Here is a 6,330-nt window from a genome sequence, read left to right as displayed (position 1 = left end):
TTGATGTACTGGGAGAAGGAGTGTTCCTGGCCCACTGTATGGGCTGGAGGATGACCAGGCTGTTGGATCATCTGCCAGCTGCTTTGGAGCTCCCCACCCTGTTCACCTGTTCACACATGCTTTGTTCCTGTATGCCCTTGTTGGGAGGTTCTCAGGATTTTTTTTCTTCTTTTTTTTTTTTTTTGATACCGGGGATTGAAATCAGGGGCATCCAATCACTGAGCCACACATATCCCCAGCCCTATTTTGTATTTTGTTTAGAGACAGGGTCTCACTGAGTTGCTGAGGCTGGCTTTGAACTCTCAAAGCTGAGCTGAGACAGGCATGTGCCACTGTGCCCAGCAGTTCACAACTAGCATGGTGAGGTGAACCAGCTACCCTCAAGGCTGGTGGAGCCCCAAGGTTTAGAAACTTAAAAGGACAGGTAGCCAGGGGTTCTCTGCTCAGAATCTCTTCTGTGGCTCTATCCTTCATGCCTGGGCATTCACTTTCGTAACCTGGGTGTCTCTTCCTCTTTGAGGACAAGCACTTCTTCCTCCTATGTGGCTGTAACTGAGATTGTGGCCTCCAGCCTTCCCCATCACCTATGGAACGGGTTCAGGAACTCCAGTTTACACAATACCCAGGTTTTCCTGTGGGGGGAAGGGAACCTGGGGCTTGGCAGCAAATGGTCCTATATGTGTTGTGTGTCAGGTCCTGAGGTGGGCTCTGTTGTGGACCCTGAGGAGCCAATCATCCCCTTGCCTAAGTTTGAGAGAGGGGGGCCCTGGGTGAGTCATCTAAGGGCTGACTTTTCATGGGGTAGTGTACCCCTGACGACACTTTGAGACCTTTCCTGAACCATTGACTTATGTCAATGCACAGGATGGAGTGGCAAGCCTAGGAGTTGAGTCCTCACCAGGAATCCGGGCTGGTCTGACCAACTCCTGTGTGATCAGTTTCAGACCCTGCTTTGATAGACTGTGGGAGGAAGCATATTTCTCTGGGAGCTCACTCATGGTCTATTTAATAGTTACTTTGTGGGGATTTTATCTGCATTTTTTAGAAATTGGCTTAGGAAGTGACGTGCCTGAGGAATAGTTACACACGGAAATATTGAGTATTTCTATCTTAATGAAGGCACTAAGATTGGACTGCCATTCCCTTGCTCCCACCCTTCCCTCCTGGGAATGGGATCTCTGATCAGAGGAGTGTAGGAGTTATTCCACAATCTTCTAGAATTTGAAGCTCTCCTCTGCTTGGAGGTGGGAGCAGAGCAGCTGCTTGCTATAACCTCTGCCAGGTTCCCAACTTAAGAGGCTTCATGAAGTCCAGGATGCACCTCTCCTTCAAATGCATGAGGCTGGACTCCCCTCTCCCTCTTTTGAATGACTGGCCCCGCCCCCCGAGCTGGGCACATTTCAGGCTCCGCCCACTGATTAGGTTCCACCCTCCAAGCCCTGCCCACTCTAATCTCTTCAACCCCGCCCTTTTCAGCCGCTGCGCACCATTTTTTTAAGCTAGCACGTGCTTAGGAAAAGTCTAACCGTGAGGTGAACCCGCGCAGGCGCAGTGCAGCCCAGGAAATCCTCAGTGGCGGGAAACTTGAGGCAACGCCTCGCGCCTCCAGAACATTCGGGAGCGCGGGCGCCATGGAGCTCACCTAGGCTTGATAGAGCCAGTGGCACCTCGCGGGTGGGTCAACCTTAGGCCATGAAGAGACCAAAAGAGTTTCAGAAATCAAGAAACAAGAGTCTGTGGAGCAGGGTGGGGATAGGCTGGGGCCATGGAAAATAGGGGCGTGTGGAGGCTCCCAGGAAGGTGGGCCGTGGTTCCTCAGAGGAGCCGAGCCCAGGGCAGGCCCTGAAGGTTGCATAGGAATTCGGAAGAATGGCCCAGAGCGGGCATTCGAGGCATAGAGGAATCCTTTTGAAGGCCTTGGGGAATGTTCCTGAATGGGATGTAGAGAGACAGATGGACAGAGTGACAGGTAAGTGGAAGAGCAGAATCAGCCACCCCTGGCGGGCAGCAGGAACGGGGGAGGAGACATGGACCCTGACAATTGATGTAGGGTGGTGACAGGAGGTGTACTGGAGCTTGGCAGCAAATGGTCCTGGGGGTGCGCGAGCCAGACCTGATTTGGGCTCCGCTGTGGGCTCTGGTAACTCTAGCCTGGGTGCAGCTCTCTTGGTGCTGAGCCAGAAGGGGACCCAGTAGGTCACCGCCCAGAATGGTCAGAGCCATGAGTGGGCTGGAGGAGCCCGTGGAGGAGTGTCACCCGGGGAGTTTCTGGGCTGGGAATCTCCCTGTTGCAAAATCAACACCTCCCAGATACATTTTAGTTACGAAATATTTTTAAAAGTGCAGAGGACTAACTGTATATTAATGTAAAACACACGTGCCCCTACAACAAGAAACACATCTGAGCATCTCGGGAACCCCTGGCCACCTTTTGGTCATGGGCTCTTTCCTGGTCACAACCTCCAGTCATTCCCCCCCTACCCCCAACTGAAAACACTTTCTTTGTTCTCTCTCTCTCTCTCTCTCTCTCTCTCTCTCTCTCTCTCTCTCGGTGGTGGTGGGGAGTACTGGGGATTGAACCCAGGGGTTCTTAACCACTGAGACCACATCCTTAGCCCTTTTTTTATTTTGAGACAGGGCCTTACTGAATTGCTTAGGGCCTTGTTAAGTTGCTGAGGCTGGCCTTGAACTGTCTCAGCCTCAAGGGTCACTGGGATTATAGGCATGTGTCACCAGATTCAGCTCTAAACCAATTTCCTAAAGTGACTGTACCAGTGTACCAAAACTGAATGAGAGGGCTGGGGCTGTAGCTCAGTGGTAGAGCACTTGCCTCACACATGTGAAGCACTGGGTTGGGTTCGATCCTCAGCACCACATAAAAATAAACAAAATAAAGACATTGTGCCCATGTATAACTAAAAAAAATATATTTAAATAAATAAATAAAGATTGTTTTCATCCACAACTAAAAAATATTTTTTAAAAAATGAATGAGTTTTGCCTTTGCTTCATGCTTGATACCAATACTTGATATTATCAGATGCTTAAAATTTGACCATCTGGAGGATGTGTGGTAGTATATCATTGTGGTTTGTATTTCTTCTTCTCAATGATTAATTTTTGCTCTTTCTTGAATGAGGAACCTGAGAGTTTATAAGTGGCTAGCATGGCCAAGAGTTTCCCTCTCTACCCAAACCCGTGTTGTCCTGCTGGGATATTTAACTTCTTTGTGATGATCAATCTTTCCAATTATCTAGCCACACAGTCTCTTTCCACCTCATCCCTGGTGACCTTCATCCCATTCCAGCCATCCACTCCCATGATCACAGTCCTGAGTCTAGCATACTTATTGGACATTTACTGAGTATTTACACTACATGCCAGGCACTGTACCAGACATTGTATAATGTGTTTATCCCTTGCACAAACCTGCGAGTTTGGTATTACTAGTCTTATTTTACAAAAGAGGATACACATTCGGGGTGAAGTCACTTGCCAAAGTGACACATTTAGTAAAGTGGCAGAGCCAAGGTTCTAAGATAGGATTCTGAGTCCCAAATTAAATCTCCCTGGTTTTAACTACAACCCAGTACCATCTTCCATGCCTTCAAAATCTAGTATTCTGCTCTCTGATCCCAGCACCTGCCTTCCATGTCTGACAGATCCTCATGGTTATCACACCTGTAGCATCAACTCACAGGAAGTTCCACTCCATTGATCCCTTTGTGGTCTGCCAGTTTGCCAGACCCCTCCTGGCTTCTCTCCATTCCCTGCCCAGCCAGAACCTCAGAGTGAACCATCTGATCTCTCCCACTGACATTCTAATAGTCAGGGTCCCAGCAGGAAACAGAAGGCACCACAGCTGAGATTTTGAAGATAATTTAATGAAGGGACCATTTGCAGAGGTGTGGGCAGGGTTGAGGGAACCAACAAGGGAGGTTAGGCAGCAGGAAACTGTGACCACCCTTAGGTCTGAAGGGGCAAGGAAAAGAAAGGGTATTACTGAGCTCTGTGAGAGCCACGGAACACACCTGTGGGAGGGCGGTGCACAGCCACTGCCAGAACCAAGAGACAGAGCTGGGAGTAGAAGATTTATCCAGAATGCTTTCTTTTCCCACTTTCTAATGCCCTGCCGGTGCCTCTCTTAGGGAGAACCTAATTAGAAATTTGAGGGCAAGGGAGCCCAGATGATGCCATCCATATGGGAGGAGAAGGGTGGAGGGTAAATGGAAAATAAGCAGCACATGCTCCCTTCTGTATTTACCCTTCTGTCTCATCTGACAGCATTGCCCAGTCCTGATCCAGGGAGGTAAACTTGGCTCAATGAAAAATAATGGCACCAGATACAGTGGCACATGCTTGAATCCCAGGGGCTCAGGAGGCTGGGGCAGGATTACTGTAAGTTCCAAGCCAGCTTCAGCAATTTAGGCCCTGTCCCAAAATAAAAAATAAAAATGGGCTGGGGATGTGGCTCATTGGTTAAGTGCCCTTAACTGGTTCAATCTCCAGTACCCGTCCCCCTGTATCCCCCCCCCAAAAAAAAAAGAAAGAACCAAACAAAGATAAAAATGGTGGCAAAGTGGCAAATGTGAGTTCACCCTAATTTCTTGGTTGGCTCCCATCTCAATCACTGTTGTCCCTTAATTATCCCTCCCAACCCTATCCTTTCAACCTCAACAAATAAAATGGAGGCAAATGAGTCAAGATGTCCTTCACCTTCCTATTCAAACTACGCGTACCCACACCCATGTTTGCTTTAGCTTTTCAGGCTCTGTTGTAGTCCCACCTCTCTACTGTGCATTGCTCATCCCATCATGACTCCTCAGAATATTATTCCAGTATTCTTCCCTTCTCTGTTTCTATACCCTTTTCTCTCCTTCCTCCTCCTTCTCAGCAAATAAAATTTCTACCATCTTAAAAACTCACAGAAAAAAAAAAAAAAAAACAAGAAAAACTGCCTCCCTCTACTCTGTGCTCCTCTAGTGCTTGTCCTTTGTTTTCCTTCTTATCTCATCCCAAATTTTTGAAAGAACATGTATGAGTTAGGGTTCTTCAGCTGCAAGCAACAGAGACTGGCTCCTGCTACATTAAACAGGAAAGAAATTTATTAGAAGGAAATGAGGGTGGCGCTCACAAAAGAGTGAGGGACTGAAGAACCTCAGAAAAGACTGAAACCAGGGCAGTAGTGAGAATCAAAGTAGCAGGAAAGAATGGCAGTTTCCTTAGGGCCCTGGCTGCAGCATGAATCAGCTCCAGCCAGGTTTGGGCCTCCTGTCACGTAAGCTCACAATTCAAATTCCAGGGAGAGCTTCTGATTGGTGCAACTTGAATCATGTGGCCTCCCGATGGCCTGTGGACAGCTGGGCTTCTTGATGGACAGTCTCATGGAAATGTATTCTGTAGGCCATGATGGTTACTCAGAGAAAAGTCAGGGAGCTGTGATAGATGGCGGGGAAATGGATGCTAGGCAGGCAGAAAAAAATGGATGTCCACAACAGTAGAGCTCTCCTCACCAGCCAGCCACAGCCTTCACCTCCCATGTGAGTCTCAACTGACTGAAACCATTCATATTAGGTGTGTTAATGACCTCTTGCCAAATCCAAGGGCATTTCTTGTCTTTTTTTTTTTTTTTTCCTCAAAGTACTGGGTTTGAAACCAGGAGTACTCTACCACTGAGCTACATCCCCAGCCATTTTTATTTTTAACTTTGAGATAGGGTCTTACTAAGTTACCAAGATGTCTCAGAACTTGCAATCCTCTTGCCTGAGTTTCCCAAGTTGCTGGAATTATAGGCATTTGTCACTGTACCCAGCTCATTTCTGTTTTTGTGCATGGTTTTAGATTCTCCCGACCAGTATTATTATGTTGGCAATATTTCTTTCCTTGATTTATTTTATTTATTTATTTTTGTACCAGGGATTGAACTCAGGGGCACTCAACCACTGAGCCACATCACTAACCCTGTTTTGTATTTTATTAGAGACAGGGTCTTACTGAATTGTGGAGGCTGGCTTTGAACTCACAATCCTCCTGCCTCAGCCTCCTGAGCCCCTGGGATTACAGGCGTGCGCCACTGCACCTGGCCTCTTTCCTTGACTTTTTTTTTTTTAAAGAGAGAGTGAGAGAGAGAGAGAGAGAAATTTTTAATATTTATTTTTTGTTTTCGGCAGACACAACATCTTTTTTTGTATGTGGTGCTGAGGATCGAACTCGGGCCGCACGCATGCCAGGCGAGCGCACTACCGCTTGAGCCACATCTCCAGCCCTTCCTTGATTTTTTTTTTAAATATATATATTTTTTAGTTATTGATGGATTTTAATTTATTTATA

This window comes from Spermophilus citellus, assembly GCF_964194105.1.
Source record: "Spermophilus citellus genome assembly, chromosome: 18".
In the NCBI taxonomy this organism is placed as follows: Eukaryota; Metazoa; Chordata; class Mammalia; order Rodentia; family Sciuridae; genus Spermophilus; species Spermophilus citellus.
The sequence above is the reverse complement of the archived record's forward strand: the minus strand, read 5'-3'. Positions refer to the sequence as shown.